Source organism: Molossus molossus, unplaced genomic scaffold, assembly GCF_014108415.1.
Source record: "Molossus molossus isolate mMolMol1 unplaced genomic scaffold, mMolMol1.p scaffold_m16_p_3, whole genome shotgun sequence".
Classification (NCBI taxonomy): Eukaryota; Metazoa; Chordata; class Mammalia; order Chiroptera; family Molossidae; genus Molossus; species Molossus molossus.
Window position 1 is genome coordinate 40,770,881 of NW_023425366.1, and position 23,103 is coordinate 40,793,983.

General features: G+C 37.0%; 1 protein-coding gene across 1 annotated transcript in view; it reads left to right on the forward strand.

The window, feature by feature from the left end:
• The window catches only part of ZSWIM6 (zinc finger SWIM-type containing 6), a 192,019-nt gene that overhangs the window by 64,865 nt on the left and 104,051 nt on the right, over positions 1 to 23,103 (forward strand). The window lies entirely within an intron of this gene.

The window sequence follows — 23,103 nt, forward strand, 5'->3', positions numbered from 1 at the left end:
TGCTAAAGTCTTATTCCAGATATTTTGAGTGATGCTGTATGTTGAAAAAGTACTTTTAGAAAATAATGGATATCTAGATAAAGGTGAGATAGGTTAAAAATATGAATGAAATTTGCCTGGCAAATAGCTGGTAAAAATATTAGTATGGGTATGTAATGGGATGGTGCTACATAAAACAACAACAACAACAACAACAAAATAATTTTTCTCTGTTGATCTATCTGAAGAGAAATGTCAGCTTGACAGGGAGCTAGTTATAAGAGTAGGCCACATCTGCATATTTTTTATTTTGTAACTTATACTGTAATAAGTATATATGACCTTTTCTTAGTTCGACAAAATAAGCTTTAGCATAGATGTTTCCAAAGCAATATCACTGCCCAGATGTCCCATTAATCATTGATGAATCAGCTAGACCAACCCCCTCTGTCCCGGCTGCCAATTCTGTCCTCTTCCTTCCCCCCTTCTCAACTAAGTGCACATCTCTATGCTTAAGTAAGTACTCACAATGGTACCCATCTCAACTCTATGGATAAAAGGAGACATTGGAAAAAAATCTGAGAAGTCTTTTAAAGATGGGACAAAATTCAAGGAATTATCTCCAACAGTTGTCAATTTTAAAATATCTCTTATGGCACATGTACATCTGAGTTTTGATAGCAGTTAGTAGATATTTCTGTGTTGGAGATGTTCTTTAGTGTAAAGTATTAAGCAGTAATAGAACACTTTGTAGAATTAAAGGTTCTTATTTGTGAGGACTAGAAAAGATGACTAACAATTCTGAGTACTTTTGGGGCAATGGAGGATTCACTGGTGAGAATGATTTTGAAGATGTACCTGTAAATGTTTGAAATTTTAATATAATTATTGTAACAGAACTTTTAAACCTACAATGGACTTTTATCATTATATCCCTCATTATCACTGGAATTTTGCTTTAGTTAGATTTGGCTCCCAATCTATATAAAGCCTTAATCACCTGAAGTAGAAACTTAAACTTTGGCATTATGGATTCCAGGAGCAGTATAGAGATGAAATCTCCAATGATTTAATTTTTTTAATATAGGAAATACTATGTCAGACGTTTTCCATATGAAGATGTTTTTAATGATTAACTTTCTGCAGAGAACATGATACTGTATGGTTTCTAGATCACAGTGGTCTAGGAATACATGTGGAGATTGGAACTCTAATGGGATTAAATTTTATTGAGTACATCTCTAAGGTTTTGGGTCTTAAAGGTTAAGTATCCAATTGTACCCAAGTTAGGTAATTCAAAGTTATTTTTCTCACAATAACTGTTACTTTGTCCCCTTGGGCAGATTTAGAATTTGCGTTGTTGGGCATATATCTTATTTTTACATACATACTTGAATCTTATATCTAAATGAATGAGAGAAATTAACTATTTTTATATATACTTTAATTGGGCAGCATTCATTAATAATGATTTGAACATATACTATGTGATAGATAGGCCCTGGGGATATGGAAATGGGTTATCTGGGTTATCATGGGAAACTCTGTGATCCCATGATAAAATTAAAGGAATAATTGGACATTGCACTAGGAATAATGTCCTGTTTACAGATGAGTTCATTTTCAATTTAACCATATGATTTAGAAAAACTGAAGATTTCAAACTTAATGTCTTTGGTATCTTTCTTGAGGCAACTCTTTCTAGTCCTTAAAGAGTGTCTTAAAACCAGCAGCAAGACATATTTAAAAACTTCCAATGGAGGCAGTAATTTAGAATTGAGTGACTATTCACTGGGGTACAGTTTTCATATTACCAAAAATGTAGTTTTTTAGGTTCAGACCTCCTTTTAGGCTGTTAAAACTATGCTATTGTTTAGAAAAATAAAATACTAAAAAATGGCATGGGGTTTCTAAGCCATGTGACATGTGGTCAGTCCTGTTCCTGTTGTTATAGAGCAGAGAGCCACTGTAAACAGCAGGGCCATTCTAATCCATATGCAACTGGCAGCTTCAGTTTTTCACAGACTAACAAGTAATCCCACTGTGGGCCTCATAGCTCCTTTAGTTCCTGCATGGGTATGTGGTCACATGGAGGCCAGGTAAGGAAGGACCAGGCAAAAAGAACACTTCGTCTCCAGACTTAGAATATATACTTGGACAAGAAAAGAGAATCTTTTGAATAAAATCAGAAGGGAAAACGCATGCAAATAAGATTCTGAAATTGTACAAAAATAATGTGTACTCAGACTCTTGGCTGGAAGTTGAACACTTTTTTTGGCCATTGTAAGTTTTTGTTATAAAAGGAATCAGGTTTTATTTATTTTTTCTTTTATTGATTTTAGAGAGAGAGGAAGGGAGAGGGATCGAGAGATAGAAACATTGATTGGCTGCCTTCTGCATGCCCCCCACTGGGAATCAGGCCCATAACCTGGGCATGTGTCCAGATCGGGAATTGAACTGGTGACCTCTTGGTGCAGGGGTCGACGCTCAACCACTGAGCCACACCAGCTGGATAGGAAGCAGTTTTTTTTTTTTTAATTCTCACCTGAGGATATTTTTGCATTTATCTTCAGATAGAGCGGGAGTGAGAGAGGGAGGAAGAGAGAGAGAGAAACAGACACATCGACTGGTTGCCACCCACACGGCCCTGGTTGAGGACGAACTGCAACCGAACTATGTGCCCTTAGCAGGAACCGAACTGGGGTCGCTCTGGTCTGCAGGTCAACGCTCCAACTGCTGAGCCAAACTGGCCAGGGCCAGGAAGCAGGTTTTAATGCTCAGTTCTCAGTTTCCAATTTTGTGAGCTTACTGGTATTTAAATATTATATATATTTAATCCTTTCCCAAGGACATGTTTTTTACTAATTTTTAAAGAAAGAAGGGAAGGGAGAGAGAAACATTGATCAGTTGCCTTCTATACTTGCCTGACTGGGGATCAAAACAGAGAGCTAGGTATGTGCCCCGAATGGGAATTGAACTCGAAACCTTTTGGTGTATGAGACAAAACTCCAACCAACCAAGCCACCTGGCCAGGGCTTAAGTAATATTCTTGACAGAACAATTAAATTATGTGGAAATTCAGCCCCTGAAGTGTATTTTCCAGTGTCTTCCTGGATAGTATTAGTTGTAGTCTTGTCTGCTAAGAGATGAATTAGGTGACCTCATAAACTCTTTTTAATAACCATCCTGGGAGGTTTAAAAAGGCATTTTTTTTATACCACAGGAAAACCTCCCCTCCTCCACAGTTTTCTCATTTATAAGTTGAATTTTTAAAATGATTGCTTTTGCTTTTGTTCCCTACGATCAAAAAATTTTTTTGTTTTGTTTTGTTTACTGCCCAGTCTTCAGGCAGAGAATGGCATAAATTAAAGCAGTTGGTAAACCTCAAAGAGCTTATTACCTCACCGTCCTGAAACTCATATTGTCTCTACCTCCTCTAAGCCATGGCTATCACTCGGCAAAGGGAATTCCTATCCCTGTTTGCTCTCTTTGGTTCAAATTTGTTGTTGGGGAGCAGACCTTAAGGTAGACAAGGGCAGATGGATTTTAAAGGGGAGACTCCTAATAGCCACTATTCCTGCAACTCTTGCTGCTGCTGTTCTTTTCTCCCTGAAGCTGCCTCTTCTTTTTTGGTGGGAGACATCGGAAAGAGAATTAAATCCAGGAGAGGTGAGAGTTTCTCACTACTTCCTCTAGACCCCTTGCTCCCTTCATAGCCCTGCCCCATCTTCTCATTTTCCAAACTACTTGTTTACAAATCATACAATCACCTAGGGAGTTTTTTATTTGTGTTTTTAAAAGAACCTCTTAGGAGTTTAAGGGTATGTCTCAGAGATCCTTTCTTAAAAAAACTTTTTAAATTGATTTTTAGAGAGAGATATGTGAGAGAAACATTGACCAGCTACCTCAAGTATGTGCCCCTACTGAGGATCGAGCCCACCACCTTGGTGTATGGGAGGATGGTGTAACCAGCCAAGCCACACTGGCCAAGGGGCTAGGGAGTTTTTTTTTAACAAAATAGATTCCTAGGCCTCACCATCAACTATATACTTCAGGAAATCTGGGGCTTGAGTCTGAGAATCTGTTTCTTGAGTTATGCAGGTACTTCTGATGCCCAATTAGATTTGAGAACTGTTGGGAACCTGTTTTCATCCTAGGCTTAGGAGCCCTGAGTCTTAAGTAATAGGAGTCAGTACCAGTGGGACTTACATGACAAATAGGGCCACAAGTACCAGGAGTCCATAAATTGACAGCCAGAGCTTTGAGGAATGAGAGAGCAATTGGGTTCATCTGGTGGTGGGAGTTGGTTTCTATAGTACCATATTTAAAGTATATTAACCTTGCCTGCTTTTATATTACATTTGAGTTTTACATTGATGGAATGATAACCCCCATCCAAAAAAGACTATGGCTAATAAAAAGTGTATACGTTGTTCACATAAATGGGATATCTAATTATATTTTTTAACTAAATAGATCTATATAGTTTTTCTACATAACAGTTCATGTCTTTCCATTAATAGAGAGTAGTGTTTCCCAAATTACTTTCATCATAATAAAGAATTTTAAACATATATTTTGATGGCATTTTTCTTTAACTTTCTTCATCACCATTATCATCAGTAGAGAGGCTAATGGAGTTTATGAAGGGCTGACTCCTCAGAGGGATAAGAAGTTGTGGAGGTGGTGGCATTTGAGCTGAGCCTTTAAAAGGAGATGTGAGTTTAGAGATTGGTATTCTCTGTTGTTGAATTGGTATTCCATATATAGAAAAATGTGATCAAAGTCAACAGGCATGTTTGAGAAACAGGAGGCCCTGCACCCATGGGGCCAAAGTGTAGGCTCTTTGAAAGAAAAGAGCAGAAGAGTAGATTAGGGGCAGTGTCAGGAGCTTTAAAGCAATTTTTCTTTAGACTATTCTGTGTATCATCGTTTTTATAGGGAAATGGGCTCAGAGTTTATAGTTACTACATAAATATAATTGTTAGCACCACATCTTAGAAGGATAAAGTCTTATTTGAACTGTATTTCAGAACTTGGAAAAACTGCATATGTGTAAATATCTGTATCACACAAGGAAAATACACATTTAAAGGCTTTCTCTTGACACACAATTTGTGGTCCTGTGAGTCTGCGGCAAGCCTGTCCTTAGAGGACTGGGACTTGGGACTACTGTGAAATAAATGATAGCCTCATCATGTAGAGGGTAGCCTGAGCTGCATTGGGAATTCTGTCTCTCAGGGTTTGGGGCTTTTCCCTGCTTTGGCAGTTTTGTATACTGGTACTTTAATATACTGGTACTTCGAACCTTATGTCTTAAAATCTGTCATCCTGCTGTCACCTCTCTAATCAAATGAGGTCCTGATCAGAACCACCTCTTTAACCTTATGAGGTCCTGTGTTTTTAGCAACTGATGAATGCTCCATATTGATTTTTTCTAACATCTCCTTATAGTTTAAACCATTTGTATGCTTAATACTTTATATGCTTAATAGAATAAGTAATTATTTACTGATAAGATGGTTTACAATGTAAAACCTACAATTTCATAGAGACTTGGTGTAATAATCTCCAACAGATATGGAAAGAAGGGCAAAACTAGTTGAAAGGACTAGTTCTTCCTCATTTGTTACTCATTCTTCAAAGAATATATTAAAAGGCAGAATTGTCTACAGTCAGTATCAAAATTTTGTTTTAACAATGAATGTTTTCAACATTTGAAATCTTGTAGTTATCTGAAGTATTTTTCTATTGTTTTTAAAAAATATAAGCATGTGATTAAAATTTTATCTATTGATTTTTTTTAGAGAGAGAGGAAAGGAGAGACACATCAGTTTGTTACTCCATTAATTTATGCATTCATTGGTTGATTCTTTTTTTAATCTTTAAACAAATGTGTTTTCTAATTTTTTTTATTTATTTTTTATTAATTTATTTTTTTTACAGATGTTTCTCCTTTTTTCCCCATTGACAACCCTCCTCCCCATCCCCCCCACCTCGTCCCCAGCTTTTTTGTCCATATCCATTGGTTATGCGTACATGCATATAAGTTCTGTGGTTTATCTCCCCCCTCCCGTCCCCCCGCCCTCTCTTCTGAGGATTGTCAGTCTGTACCCTACTTCCACGTCTCTGGGTCTACCCTGTTCCTCAGACTGTTAATGTTCATTATATTCCACAAATAAGTGAGATCATGTGATATTTGTCTTTCTCTGCTTGGCTTGTTTGGCGTAGGATAATACTCTCTAGGTCCCTCCGTGTCATCTCAAAGGATAAGAGATCTTTCTTTCTTACAGCTGCATAGTACTCCATTGTGTATATGTACCACAGCATTTTTATCCATTCGTCTACTGCATTTTTATCCATCGTCTACTGATGGACACTTGGGGCTGTTTCCAGATCTTAGCTATTGTAAATAGTGCTGCTCTGAACATGTGATACATATATTCTTTCTGATTGGTGTTACAGGCTTCTTAGGGTATATTCCTAGAAGTGGGATCACTGGGTCAAATGGCAATTCAATTTTTAATTTTTTGAGGTAACACCATAGTGTTTTCCATAGTGGCTGCACCGGTCTGCATTCCCCATTGGTTGATTCTTATATGTGCTCTTAACCCTGGATCAAACCCGCAACTTCGGGGTATCGGGATGATGCTCCAGCCAACTGAGCTACCCAGCCAGGGCTTATCTGAAGTCTTTATGAAGACTAAAAGTACTTGCCCTAATTGGTCAGGAGTAAGTTTCTGAGTGGAAATTTATTTTCAAAAAGCTAGTTACATTGAAGTCACATTGGACACTATTTCACTGTAAGTCTTTAAACGTAACTTAATGATATTATGCTTTAATTTATCCCAGAATCACAGGATTTAGTTTGATTTAGAATTATATAAAACCCCACATCTGAAATGTATTTATGGAAGCTGGGTCTTGTTGTCTATGGAAAACATATCTTACTTTCTACTAGATTTAAAAATGATCACTGGTGATAAATGCAGCATTAAAATTCTAAGAACCCCACTTACAAACAAGAATTTAGTAAATATAATAAAGGTAGCATTTTAAATCAGTGAGGAAAGATAGATTATTCAATAGATTATGTTGGGAATAGTGGCTATCCATATAGGAAAAAACAAAATACAAACTCCAAAGATTGAAACGTGACTGAAAAAATAAGTATTAGAAGAAACCACAGGAGAATTCTTTTATAAATTGCATGGGGAGTGATAGTTTTGTCTGACTGATAAAATAACCAGAAACTATGAAAGAATAGATTTGATAACAATTCAGTTATACAAAATCCTTAAATTTCTGTATGGCAGAAACCACCAAAATAATTCACCAAATTGGAAAATAATTTTTGCATCTCCTATCATAGACAAAGGGTTAATTTCCTTGCTGTACTAAAAGCTTCTTCAAACTCTCATCACAGACAAAAGGCGAAATAATAAGAAACTCCTACAAAGCACTATAAAGATGATGAACAGTCCAAGAGAAAAATGGTCAAAAGTGATGATGCTAAATCATAAATTCAGAGAAATAACAAATAAATGGCTTTTAAATGTGTAAAAAGACATATATAGTGATACCTCGGTTCTCGAACGCCTCGGTTTTCGACCAAATGGAGATTCGAGAAACTTTTGTCTCGGAATCCGAACAAATATTTGGAACTCGAACTTCCGAGATGAGCCGAGTTGAGCCGAATGGCGTTCATTCGGCCCAGCGTGCCTTGCTTGCGTCATCAGTGTGAGTGCAGAGAGAGAGTCACGCTTTGTGGAGTCACGCTTTCCTATTGGTTTCATTGCTTCAGTTCGAGAACCGAGGTATCACTGTAGTGAAAAATGTAAATTAAAACTACGTTGAGATACTTTTTTTTTTTAATAGATCTGTCCCCCCCCCCCCCCAAAAAAAGGTTTGGTAACAATAGCCTGGCAAAGGATCTGTGACCACAATGAAATAAAGGAGAGAATCTTAATTCAGAAGACAGTCTGAGCTGGTGGGGAGGGTGTGAGGTATAACTTCAATGGAGGGCAGTTTGCAGATATCTCTAAAATTACAAATGCATGTTTGCTTTGACTCAGCAATCCCCCCCCCCACACACACACAATTCTTCATCTAGAAATTTATTCTAGAGATATACCCATACAAGATTTTCACTGCAGCATTTTTGTAATAGCAAAAATATTGAAAATTGCCTAAATGCTTGTGAACAGGGGACTGGTAAACAAATTGTAGAATTCCATGTAGTTCTAAAAAAGAAGGGAGCAAAGGAGAGAAATACACGTGTGGTACTTAAAAAAGGGAGCCAATAGAATATATTTGTATGTATACTAAACTTCTGGGTGAATGCAAAGAAAATAAGTGACATTAGTTTTCATGGAGTAAGATAAGAACTGGGTGACTGGGGCAACAGGATTGGAGGGAGACTTTTGTCACTATATCCTTCTGTTCCTACTGTGTTTGGACCATTTGAAGGTACTAGCTCTTGAAAAAAATAAGTTCTAAGAGATAAATTATGAAGACAGGGTCTTGAAAAAATTGAACATTGAAATATATTGTTTTAATAAAACGTTTTCGTTTCCTTGCTTGAAAAGGAGCATTGCTGTGGGGGGAGGGGGGAGGGGGGAGGGGGGAGGCCGTTTAGGGAGAGCATGTGTGTTTAATTAAATTGCCTCTTAAGCAATATTAAAAATCAGTCAGTTGTGATTTTGTGTGCAATATGTTAAAACCCTATGGGAGACTGAGCTCCCAAGGTTGCTTTTACGTTCCACCTGGACAAGAAGGAGTTAAAGGTGTGGCGCAGGTAAAAGAAGGGTTAAGGGTATTATGCAAGTTGTTAAGTAAAAAGGAAGTGCATTACAAAATGCTGAGCTCAGGAGTCTGGCTGCCAGCCAAGCCTTTGCTTTCTTCACTACAGCTGAGGGCTTTCGAAGCTTCCCACCAGTGGGTTTGTCTGAACTGTTTAGGAATGCGGCGGCGGTCGCCAGCTTACGTCAGCGCCTCCAGTTCAGCCGCGGGCCAGGGCACGGACTGACAGCGGGGAGGTGGGGCGGGGCCTGCATATGAGTGACAGCGCAGAGGGTGGGGTGGCATGTGTGTGACTGAGGAGAGGTGAGACGGGGTGGGGAGTGGGTTTGCAGTTCCTTAAAGGCTAAATTCTGATTATAGATTTTCCTTTCAATAAGGTGAAAGACTGTTATTTTGTTTTCGAAAGCCAAGGGCTCTGTATTGCTTCAGTTTAAGTAATAAGTGTAAGCATAAAATTAAACATTTATAACTTCATATCAAATTGTCAAATTTCATGGGCCACTTTATTATTTGTTTTTGTTTCTGAGAAGGGAGAAACAGTAAAAACTCTGGTGATTTTTGGTGGGTAATGATGTTCTTGTTGTTTTTTTTTTTTTAACTTAAAGCCCATTTTATTTCAGAATTAATACCAGAAAGAAGTAGTAAACACTCTCAAATGCAGTTCTGTAAAACAAAAGATCAAAAAAGAAGAACTATTATGAGGGGAACTGCCCAAATTTATGCAATTATTAAAAAACACCTTTGGGCATGATAACTTTAGGTTATTGCTGCTGATTCTTCAGCCCTTAAAGAAAAATGTGGGTCTTTCCTTGGAGACATCTAAAAATCATGATTAGAACTTCACCCCTAACCCCTTATGTCCTGTTTTCATGTGGTTAATTTTACTTTTAAAAACATTTATTTTCTTGACTACTAATTAGATCGGTTTGCTTGATCATATCCAAGATTTTTGTTAATCATCTGCTTCTTAGTTAATGTGAGTCAGAATCAGGAATGCAAGTTTATTAGCGTTTTGTGGAGGGGGCTATGTGGAGCCATGAGAGGTGTGGGTGGTTAGCATGGAGTGCAATACAAGTTTATAAACAAGGATCTAAAAGGAGCCATTAAACTTCATGGAAAATTTTGTCATTTGACTGGCCCAATAAATGAAGACCTTTTCCAGTGGCTACTGAAATAATCTGGTATAGTTAATTTAATTGACTCCCTTTGAGTAACTATTTCAGGGACCCCCCAAATTTATCAAAGTGTGTACTTACTTCCCATAGAGGAGGTTTTACCCTTTCGTGAAAAGAAACCTTTGTCCTTCTTATTGAGAAGCTGATCATTTTCTTGGGCATTGATGGCATTCACCTTCTGAAATCAGTTACTAATTTCACCTATGTGCAACATCCCAGCTAAGGTGAAGTTAGCCTACAGACCAAGGAAGAAATAAAGCAAAAAATCAGGACCTTCTTGGGTAAGATACAACATGCTTGCTCAGCCCTAGATTACTCAAAATGCTTGAATGCTCAGCCCTAAATGGACAGTTCCACAGAATTTAATAGTGTTCTGAGGTTGTGAATAGTATAATAATAATTGATTTATTTTCTTTTTAAAGCATTAGGCTAGACTTTAAACTTGTGCTTTTTACTTAGATACTTTTGGTGGTAATATACTTCATGCAGAATAATATTAAAAGTATGCAGAGCTATAAACTATTCTTTTATATTGGATATAAACATTAAGGTCATTTCATTTAACACATGGAATATCCAACAAGAATATTTAGTATATTGAACACTGAATTAGTAAAGAGGTTATCAGTTCTTGCTTAGTCACCAATTATGTGACTGTCCAGTCACTTTTGATCTTGCAATATCTTGGTTTCTCCAGGAGAAATGCTTTTAATTAGTTACCCCATGATAGGATGCAAGCCAAGAAAGGCCATTATCAAAACATAAAAATATTCTGGGCAATAAGTCAGTATGGTTGGGCTTCCTAGGAATAAGGCAGCAGAAGAAATGAAGACCTGGTGTGAATGCTTGCTTACTGGTCTCTCCATTCCCCTGCTGTCCAAAGCACCCCAGCACTTGTGTTGTGAAGTCCTCATTGGTCTGCCCTGTGTTCTGGCAGTGGAGTTGCAAGTGCTTTGAGTGTGGATTTAGAATTAGAGTTTGCTTTCTAATTTGTTTTTGCAAAAATAATTATTTCTTTTAAGAAAACAACCCCTTCAAAATATAGAGTAAATGCTCATATTTTGTTGGATGAGTCTATATTTGGACTTTGTAGAAAAAAAAGTATGACCTAGTTAATAACTGCTTATAGAAGTCTAACCAAGTAAAGTGAGTGTAATTTGGATTATAAAGGACAAGAACATGACAATTTTTTATGTTAGTGAAAAGGGGACCCTTTAATTGGAAGCTTTTGCCCCAAACTGCATTGTTTTTGCTGTCCCAAAATACTTTTATATATTTTAGGGAGTTTTAATAAGAACCCTTTAAAATTTTGTTTTGTCTAGTTAATTCATGTTTTAAAAGATATTATCTACAAGTACATTTCCATTTGTAATGTGTAATCAAAAAAATTTAACAAATGACATAGCAGGCAATACCAAATAACCTGAAATAATTCCAAACCCACAAGAAAAAAAATTGCTGTTTGTTAGCCTTGTAACTTATCCCTAGTACATCTTTAATTTCTATTAGATGGTTGGAAATTTTGGGCAAAGTTGTAGATACTTTGTTTCCAGTGAACCATAGGGGATTTTGAAACAGGGGCCCCTATACTGAGACCTCATGATTAAAAGAGAAAAACTTTCCCTGGCCAGTTTGGCTCAGCGGTTAGAGCATCGGCCTGTGGGCCAATGAGTCTCAGGTTCGATTCTGGTCAAGGGCACATATCTCGGTTGCAGTTTGTCTTCGGCCCTGGTTGGCAAATGCGGGAGGCAACCAGTCAGTGTGTCTCTCTTACATCAGTGTTTCTCTCCTCCTCCCTTCCTCCTACTCTATCTGATGATAAATAGAAAAATATCCTTGGTGAGGATGAGAAAATAATAATAAAAAATAGGTGATACATTCACATGGTCCAATATGAAAACAACATTAAAAGTATATATATATAGCCCTGGCTGGTTTGGCTCAGCGGTTAAAGTGTCGGCCTGCAGTCCAGAGAGACCCGGGTTCGGTTCCCGCTAAGGGCACGTACTTTGGTTGCAGTTTGTCCCCGGCCCAGGTTGGTCATGCGGGTGGCAGCCACTCGATGTGTCCCTTTCACGTGGATGTTTCTCTCTCTCCCCCCTCCCCCCGCTCTACCTGAACAAAAAATGAAAAAGTGTCCTCTGGTGAGGATAAAAAAATAAAATAAAAGAGGAAAACTTCACGAAAGAAAGTTGAGCTACTTTTCATGCTGTGATACAACTCTTGGGTAGGTCAGAATTGCAACTATCATACTTTAGATCTGACATCTTGTTTATTTTTAATAGGATGGGAGGAAAAGCAGCATCCTTGGTTTGGTCCTGTGAAGGCTGACAGCTCAGGCATAGGCATAATACATCATTTTAGTATATTTCAGAGCTTTAATTTAAACTCTTTCCCCTTCTGTTTCCTTGTATATCAGGAATTAGTTATGTGAAGGTATTTATTGTTTATGTTATTTGCAGCATCTGGCAAGTTTATGTCTTAGTTCTGGTTAGTGTTTTAACTATTTCCATATTTCCTTTTATGGGCTACTTCTTGGCTTCTATTGAGAAGAAACTGAAGGGAGCAAGTTCAGCAGTGAAAACAGATTGTCAAAACCAGAAGAAAGGGGAAATTGTACTGTTTTCAAACTCTTCTGTTAATCTCTGTTTTGGTTCCTAAGAGCATTGCTGAAGAATCTGTGTTTTCTTAGAATTGTCCATCTTGAATATTAATTTGAAATGGTATATTGTAAACTTCCTCTCATGGAGGCTGATTTCTTGTATTGCTTTCCATTTTATAGTTGAAGATGTTTATCATTAAAATTTCTTTCATTAGTTCATTCATTCATTCATTCATTCTTTTCTTAGATATTTTTTGAACACCTGTGTGCCAGCCTTTAAAATATTAGGTGCTGGGTACATTGCTGAATAAAAACAGCTCTCTTACTTTATAGAGCTTTTGGTGTAATGGAAATTAGAGATAATGGGGTATGTGTGAAGGAAGTTCCTGAGGGGAGAAGAACCTGCTGTATACAAGCAACTGAAAGGAACTCAGCAAGGGTGGTGAAGTAGAAGAAGACCAGGTAGAATAATGCCAGATGGGGTAGGAGAAATGGGCTGGACAAGATTTTGTAAGGCATTCCTAGGGCATTGTTAAAGAATTGGCTTTTATTCTGAGTTGTAGTGGCAAGCCACCCTCCGTGCTGTGTGGAGATAGGTTGGTGAGGGATACATGGAAACAAAGCACCCAGTCAGGAAGGTGATGTCAGTTGTTCAGGCAGTATTAGTTTGGACTAGTGTAAGGCAGTGGAGATGGAGAGAAGTAGATAACTCAACAGGGTTTAGTGATGGGGTTGGATAAAGTGTGGGTGAAGAGGAGAAAAGAATCAAAAGTGACCCCAAGTTTCTGCTTTAAACAGCTGGGTGGTGCCTGTTTACTAGAGGGGTTTTGGAGTGTGACAGATCAAGAGTTTGGTTTTGGACCTAAGTTTTAGCCATTCAACAGAGAAATCAGGTAGGTAGAGTATCTGGAATCTTTTATCTTTTGTTCTATAGAAATTACTAACACTATTAAAATTTGAAGATATAGGATTTTAACTCCTACTTGTTGAGTATTTTAGTAACTCAGACTGAATTACTTTATAGTAGGAGACTTATTTCCTTCGTGGAAGCAGAAATATCTTGTAGAAGTTATAAACACAACAGGCAGCCACCAGACTGAGGAACTCAGCATGAGAGAACTCTGCTATGCTTATTAAATATGATTTGGAGGTAAATAAAATAAGACTATATGTATGCTTCAGAAGGGTGAGCACTCTTGATTAGTTGATTTTTAAGTATTATTTTGCTTACTTCATGGATTATTTTTTCTAAATGATTTTAGTAAGCTTAAAGAAAAAGATATAATACAATAAAATAATAAAATAGAACTAGAAAGTAAAGAGTATAGATATTTGCTTGCCAGATGATTGGTTTATAAAAATTAGAAATAGTGTACAATTATATTTTTGGAAGTGTTAAAATCAGGACATTGTTTGAAACTCAGTACATTTTTTTCTTTTTTCTTCAAATATGTATTATTATTATTATTATTTTTTTAAAGAGAGGAAGGGAGAGAGAGAGAGAGAGAGAGAGAGAGAGAGAGAAACATGGATAAGAGAGACACATCGATTAGCTAGCTGCCTCCTGCATGCCCCCTACTGGGGATCAAGCCTGCAACCTGGGCATGTGCCCTGACTGGCAATCTTTTGGTCCGTGAGTTAATGCTCAACCACTGAGCCACACCTACTGGGCAAACTCAGTACATTTCTGTATTGGATAAAAGGTTGAAAAGTTGATGTTTTATCATGTTATTTTTTATTTCTGCAGATGATATCAAGGACTTGCCTTGACTTGTTTTACTGGTACTGATATATCCAGACATTCTCAAGTGATCCTTCTTAAAATTAGTTACATATTTATAATAGAGTAATTTAATAAATGTATGGTTGTGAAACACAAAAAATGCTTCATTTGGCACTTTTCTCTAAGAAGCAGAGATACCTGGTTAGACTAAATTGGATAGGAAATACTGGGTTTAGTCCAACCAAGATAAGACTTTCTCAAAGCTGGCTGTATGCCAGATACAGTCATAGGATATTAGGACCAGAGACCTCTAGTGATGGAGACAAGTGACTCAGATAATTGAAAGTATAGCAAAAGTTGAACATTATGTGCCTTATACTATGCTGATCCCTTTCTCTGCGTTATTTTATTCAAACTTTAATCCTTACAAGAAGACTATGAAGTGCATGGTATTTGAATCCTCACTTTATAGATGAGGACAGTAGGTTGCGTGAGATTACTTGCTCCAGGATACAGAGCTAACAAATGAATTGGGACTTGAACCCAGGTTTGACTGGCTCCAAAGCCAGTGCTGTTAGTTACTGTTCTCTGTGGCTGGAACACAGAACTAACATTTCAGTGTTTCTGCAGGGCATTCTGGAGTCACAGAGAAGTTACTGTGATGGAGCTCAAACAGACTTTTGCTAGTTAGTTTAGAAGCTGAAATGTATGAAGTTATAGCATATAAGGTAATTTAGAGGTACTTAGTGTGTTATGAAGGAAGTGTTATTTTAATGTGTGGTACAGGAACATTTATCATAGAAAGACTTATTTTTATATATGAATATATTTGTGTTTTGGGATGGATGTGAGATGAGAACTAGGATTGGCCACCTAAAGATTCTGAGCCCCGCTTCTCTATAACTGAGAACTTTAAGGGCAAAAGCCTTTATAAAAAATTTACCAATGAAAGGAAATGGGAGCTTTAGTTATTCAAGATAAGCTTATCAGGGCTTGGAATACCAGCAGTCTGATTTTACTGTAAAACCAAAAGCACAGATCATAATCTAAGTCTAACCTTCTTACATATGGGTAGAGAAATATGCAGATCCTAGGAATCACTGGGACCAAAAAGGGCAGATGGAAGTAGTCTACACATGAGCTTGTGGAACAAAAGGCATTTCTTTGTTGTTCAGTGAGTCCAAATGCTGGGAAGGAATAGAGAGAAAGGAAGCAGAAGGGTTTGGTTTTCACAGTGCTGTTCCATGTGTTGATACCTCATGGAGACCTTCTTAAGATGAGTCAATTTTGATTACCTTTGGGATTACCCTACTAGTGAAACTTCTCTTCACAGATCTTTATCTCTCCTCACACCCCTGAAACTAAGAAACTATCAAATATTTTAATAAGAATTTTAGATACTACGGTAGTAATTTCGAGGAGCCATAGCCTCTGATAACATGCTCCTTTTGACCTTCCTTTAGCTAATTATATACTTGCCAGAGCTTAAACACCTTTGATTTCCTGGGGTTTGTAGCATCCTGCTTCTAGATTGTCTCAGACATGATGACTGACCAGCAGGTAAGCCTTTCAGCCAGGTGATTTGGACCTCATGCCAGTGACATTAATCAAGGGTTTGATCCTCATCGTCCATCCCAATGGGAGTGATTTAGTTTAGCTATGCCACCTCTTTTGGCTCAGGTAGTCCACTGGCCCTAGCTTGCTAACTTGCCAGCTGTCACTTTTAGATTGCAAGACAATTATTGAAAAGTTGTATCAACAAAAATAAGTTAATAAAGGCTAGAAAAACAAAAAGCCCATGTGAAAAAACAAGTTGAGGGAAGTGAACCACATGTGAAGAGAATGAATGAGAAGAATGGACAAAAGGAGTTAAATAGTATATACCTACCTTTGTTAGCATCTGCTCATGGATTAAGTGAAATTAGGTCAGAACTACAGTTGTAGAAATGAAAAGAACTCAATTCACAAGGTGCATACTGCCTTTCTCTGCTAGAAGGTTCTGCCTCACTAAATGCTAACTAACATTACTTAAGTTCAGTTTTAAAAGTGCGTTTTTTGAGTGTAAATGGATCCAAGCTCCCAAAGAAGCTTTCACATAGCTAGAAAAGCTGTTTGTTCTTTCTTAAGAATATCTTTTTCAAATGTTGTCAGAGGTCACAGGTTCAGAATCGTAGAACACAAGCATGTTTCCTAGTGCTCTCAGCTGTTAACAGTATAAGTAATTAGATCCTTACTTAAGAATGTACTTTCTAATTTACACAGGAAGGATTTGTGTTTTGAAATACCAGAAGTGAATATCTTTTCTGTACTTAAAGAACTCATATACTCAGAATTTTGGTGAATGGTGTGTAGATTGTTTATCTGTGAAAATTTGAAGGAGATTGTACATATCAGTTTTTCTACATAAGCAAATTATGTAATTTTTTTTTCCCTAAAAAAATCTCCCCCTTAGAGAAAGCATTAAGAAAGACACTTGAGCCCAACTAAAAACCGTTTAGGATATTACAGAAAGATAGCATTTTACAACTGAAAGTTACTTTAGAGGTGGTCTAATCATTCCATCAGTTTACAAATGAGAAAACTGAGGCAATGAGAAATTAAGTGGTTTGCAGAGGACTATATATATAGTACAAAGAACCAGAACCAGGACTGCAGACTCTTCTTGACTTGTAGTTCAGTTCTGTTAGCAGCACTAGTCAGGTGCCTTGAACGTGGATGAAACTAAAGAAGTAAGAAATGATAACTGCTTTTGTTCATGGGATTCATAAAACCTATCTAGGAGTTTTAAAAGTCTCAATAATTTTCATACAAAGAAAGATTTGATGCCAAATTAGTCTGTTACTTTTATTTAAATGAAAATTAGTATTTAACTTGGTGAATGAGGAAAGTGGTATGAATAGTGATAGCGGATATGGATGTGATACTGTAAGGACAGAGACAAAGGGATGGCCTTTAAGATACTCGTAAAATTCTTCAGTGCATAGATATAGTGTTGTTATTATAGAAATAATGCTTGATTTACCAAGACACTTTGATTTTCACATCCATCAGCTCCTGCTTATAATTGAATTGGGTTAGTATCCAAGCAGAGTGATACTGACCCCCCCCCCCCTCCCCCCCAGCCAGTGTGGTCTAAAGAATAGAGTTGATTTCCTTGCCTTTCATAGTTGATACTGTCAGCAGGCCTGGACACCTACAATCACTCACTAGATTTAAGTGATCACAGAGTTCGCAAAGATTGAAAGATTATTCTAAGATTATCTTTAGGTTGTATTGTTTTCAATGGTATCACACCCATTCTAGTTCCTGTGAACCAGTGCTGTTCTCTGGGCTCACTGTTGTTGATTTTCTTTTGTTTGTGCTTATGGCTACAACACATGTGGCTATTTACATTTAAATTAATTAAAATTAAGTAACATTAGAAGTTTAGTTCCTCAGTTATGCATTTCAAGTGCTCAGTAACCACATGCGACTAGTGACTACTGTATTGAACAGCTTGTGTGTAGAAAGTTTCCATCACTGTAGAAAGTTCTATTTTATAGCTCAGGTCTAGAGTTTCATTCTGCATCTATACAGTGAAGGCTCTCTGAAAGCCCCTCAAGACAGTGGTAGTGTAGTGTGGTTGCGTTCATCACAGAAGAGGATATGCAACAGATAATGGGTTGTGTCAAATGAATTGGAAAGTACAGTAAAGCCTTGAAATAACAGACTAAATTGGGCAAAAAGGGTGTCTGTTAAAATAGAAAGTTTGTTAATACAATAAAGTAGCTTTTCTGAATTTATTAAAAAAAATGGACAGATGTTTTACTGTTTTTACTTTGTAGACATGTTTGTGTAATTAAAATTAAGTATGTATGAAAAGTTTAATTACACAGAAAAGTTTTCTGTATGTATTACAATAATTTTAAATTTGTACTGAATAGGTCTAGTAAATGAGTGCATGCACCAGTCACCTTGAGTAAACAAATGCACTCAGCTGGGGCATGGTTTATCACACGTGGGAACATTGGCCAGCATGTGTTAAAACTGCTGCAGATAGAGACACATGACAACAGAACCCATTACAGGACGATGTGATGTGACCACATGCTAATCATTCACCGAACATTGTTTAGGAGTGGTGATTCTTAGATTTAAATATGTAGACTATAGTTGTAGATATGTAATATTTACTTATGTTGGTGAAATTACTACAGTGTTTTTTCCATCAAATGGCCTATTTGCTAAAATTTGTTAAAATTAACAGTGAATTAGTAACAAAAAACCTTTTAATTTAATTATAAACAAATCTTGGTTAAAAGAATTTAAAAATTAACAGGGCATTAATTTTCACATGACATACAGACTGGAAATTTTGTCTGTTAATTCAAGGTCCGCAAAATTGAAGGTTTACTGTACTTTATAAGCTGTAAAGTCTATACAATTATTTTTATGGTCTGTAGGAAGTACGTACACCTATAGTGATAATTTTCAGTAGTAATCTTTAAATTTTGTCACCTTTGCTTGGAAGGCATCACACTGACTGAACAGATTGATCAAGAACTAGAAAATGACCATATAAAGAAGCCAACATGTGCTTTAGAGATCAGCAGGTTGTATGGTGACAATATAATATTAAATTATGGACCATGTTAAAGACAAAATGATGCTAGTGCCTCAGCTTCTTACAGTAGAGCTAAAAATTCTGACAATATTGTAGACATTTCACTTGCTACTGGACCAGTAAGTAACTCATTTAAAATCAGTTGGAAAGATCACTTATAATTAAGTTTTAAACTGTTTTCTATACAGAAGTCTAGTAGTTTTACCAAAATACATAATTTTGTCTGGTCTCACAGAGTTGGAGCATGGCATTAAACATTATCCATGTTATAAGTTTGCAGTGAACGAACAGAGGCTACTGGTAATGGTGTGGGTTGTGTGTGGGGAGGTGTGCATTGGAGCAGTCTGACTTGGTCACTGATTATTAAGAAGCAGTAACAGAGTTCATTTGTGCTAATTTCTTACCTCATAAATAGAAAGAAAGTACCTAAGGCAGTCTTTTGTTAGTGAAGAATACAAGTAAAGTCTTCAGCAAGTGATATTGCTGCAAATTCGATGGCACCACGCAGATGATGTTTCATTTTGTTTATTCCAACCCTACATTCCTCTGGCAGTAGGATGGTTATATCTATGCATTTAGCACTGTACAAATTGTACAAACCAATGAGCCTTCTGCCCAGAATCATAAAATGAAAGCAAGAATATTAGAAACAAAAACATTTTATATTTTAAAGTTCAGCTTTTTTGTTTTCATAATTTTCCCCCAGTGTAATACTAAATTTTGACCTTGGTTGACAATATTTAGTACTTTAAAAGCCATGAACCTTTCCTCCCATCCTGCATCAACTCTGTCCCACACAGATGAGCTGCCCTTTCTCTGTTTCCTTGGCACTTTGCTGACTTATGCCACTAGCTCATTCTGCCTCTATTACTTGCGGTGTTGGCAAATTTTTGAAGCAAGCAAGGTACCTATTTATACATTATCTCAAGAATACAGTTTTTGAAGAACAGGGTAATGAGGGAAGAAGAGTTAAAATTTGCTGTACGTGCTCTGAGGGAAGACATAGGTCTGGGGGTAGAAATTAGAAGAGGTGGACTTTACTATAAGGACTGTCTTTTTCCATCTTTCTAAATGTTAAAGGAAATGCTTAAGTTTGAGTTGAGGCTAGATAACTATTTACCAGAGATGATGTTACAGGGATTAAAATATAAGGCAGAAGGCTTGGTTAGGTAATTTTTTTTAGTACTTACTAGCTCTGAGAAAATTGTAATTATATTTATTGGGAACTTTAGAGCAAACCTACGGGAGAAAATAAAGATATCAAGAATGTCTTCTGAGGTGGGGGATAGAGAAGGATCCAGGATCAGCTCCAGGCCACTCCCAGAAAGAGCATATGCTGACAGGCTCATAGCTTTCTCCTCAGGTACTTTAAGGTCCATTTTAATTCACTGCCTCTAAAATTGAGCTTCAACCTGCCTTTCATGTCTCAGGATCTTGGTAACCTCAAAGAGCAAACTGCTTTTTGATTTGTCCAAGCTCTAGTGCCAATAGCTCATTTATGCTTTGGGATCACTTTTGTTGGGGAGGTAGTATAACATCATGGATTCTATAGTCATTCTGCCTGAGATTGAATCTTGACTCTTTTTTTTTTTTTTTTTTTTATCCTCACCTGAGGACACTTTTCCATATTTTGTTATGATAGAGTGGGAGGGAGGGAGAGAGAGAGAGAAATATCGACGTGAAAGGGACACATCGAGTGATTACCACCAGCAGGACCCCACCAGGGCCAGGGACAAACTGCAACTAAGGCACGCGCCCTTAGTGGGAACCGAACCCGGGTTTCTCTGGACCATAGGCCAACGCTCTAACCGCTGAACCAAACTGGCCAGGGCTGATTCTTGACTCTTCTGTGTAACTTTCAACAGGTTATTTAAATTCTCTTTTGTGCCTCAGTTTTCTCATCTGTAAATATGAAGGAAGACTACCTGGGAATAATTACTGTATTTTATCAAAACTAATACTATTGATGATAAGATGCACCATTGCTTTACCACTAAGAAAAACATGCTGTTTGTTTAATTATGGCACATTGTATTATTGCTATATTCCAGTTTCAGAGAGGTCAAAATAGAGAAAAACCTACCTCTTGGGATTGTTGTGAGTACAGTTGGCCCTCCATATACGTGGATTCTGTGTCCATGGATTCAACCAACCATGTATCGAAAATATTTGGAAAAAGAAAAAGCTATGTTGCTGCTGATGTGTATTATGTAGTCAGGTCTATGATGGTTACATTTGGAGTGAACATGTTTTGATTTTTTTCCTTGTGATTCCCTAAACAACATAGTATAACAGCTATTTATATAGCATTTACACTGTATTAGGTATAATAAGTAACGTAGAGATAATTTAAAACATATGGGAGGATATGTGTAGGTTATATGCAAATGCTATACCATTTCATATAAGGGACTTCAGTATCCTTGGATTTTGCTATCTAGGGGGTTCTTGGAACCAATACCCCATGAATACCAAAGGATAACTGTAGGTTGGTATTTGAAAAGCACATAACACTGGTATCTGATACAGAATAAGCATTCTAGGTGTTAGCTGTTGTTTACTGTTGACTCTGTCCTAGAACGGTTAATATAGTCATCTAGTCAACATTTATGAAGCACCCTGCTTGGAAGACAGTGTGGTTCTAGACCACAGTTCCTGCTTTGAGAGGCCTCATGTTTTAGTTATGGAGAAACTCACAGAAATAGAGAAATCCTTGTACAACCCAGAAATAGGAACATACTTTTTTTGGAGAAGAGTAGAAGGAATAAGACTAACTTTTGTTGAGGCTTCACAGAGGCAGTGGAATTTAAGCTGAATTAGGAAGCATGAGAAAGGGCTCACTAGAAAAGAAGGCCATTAGACAAGGATGATCCAGGCAGAGAGAAAAGCATGTACAAAGGCACAGCTTATTATTAGCGTGGCTGCAATGTTGAGGGTGTGTGTATAGTAGAGTTGGGGTGGTTGGCAACTGATAAATCTGAAGACGTAAGCTTCCCCAGATTGTGAAGGGTCTGTATGTCCAGCTAGGGAATCTGAACTTGTTTACATTCTGTCCAGTAGGAACTGGGCAGATAACTGAAGTTTTTAAACAGTGGAGTGAGGTGAGCAGAATAACTCCTTTTTCTTTCAATTTTGTTATTATGCAGTTATGCCTTGTAGAAGTAGGATCTGCTCATTTATACTCGGTGATGGAAGCTTGGAGGCTGCATTTAAAACCTTTGATACTGGTACCTTTTCTCTGGCATGGTCTGTTCAGGCTGTTGTGGAATTTGTAAGGTTGTAAGGTAATAATATGAAGTCCTATTTTCACAATACTATTTAAATATGAACAATATAGTTACCAAATCAAGTGGCAAAATACTGGAGTGATGCACATAAACTTTTTACATTTAAAGTTTTTATTTGTTAATAATTTTAACCTTACAGAAAAATTGTGCAAATAATAATAATCAAAGAATATCTATAAACTTTTGACCTGTATTCACTTAACATTTTAGACCATTTGCTTTAGCATTAAGTCCACTCTCTCCCTCTCCCCATTTCCTTTCTCAACCTCCCCTTCTCTCGCCTTCCTCTCTTTTTCATTTTTCTGCATGAGTGCATGCATGTATTTAATGTTTTTCTGAACCATTTGAGAATGAGTTCCATGGTGGTGTTCTCTTACAAAACCACAGTAGGGACAGTACAGCTGTCATCTTCCTTCTGGTATTTGTCTTTCTCTGAATAATTTTACTTCATACCATACCCTCAAGGTCCATCATGTTGTTGCAGATGGCAAGATTTTATTCTTTTTTATGGCTGTGTAGTATTCCAGAATTTATTTAGTTCTCATGTCTCTTTTAGCTTCCTTTAATTTGAAATATTTCCAAAGACTATCCTTTGCGGCTAATAGATGTTTTTAAAGGATAAAGTTTCCCCCTTTTTCTAATGGAACAGTTCTTATTTGGAGTTTTCTGATGGTTTTTATGATTAGATTCTGATTATGTATTCCCTGTCAGAATGCTACAAAAGTAATGTATCCTTAAGGTACCACATCTGGAGGCATGTGAAATTCAGTTGCCCCTTCTTGGTATTGTTACTTGTGATCATCACTTTGTCAAAGTCTTTTCCAATTTCTTCACTATGTAGTTACATTTCTTCCCTAGGGACTAATAAACAGTCTATAGGGAGACACTTTAGGACAATGAAAATATCCTATTCCACATCAAAATTTTTCTCT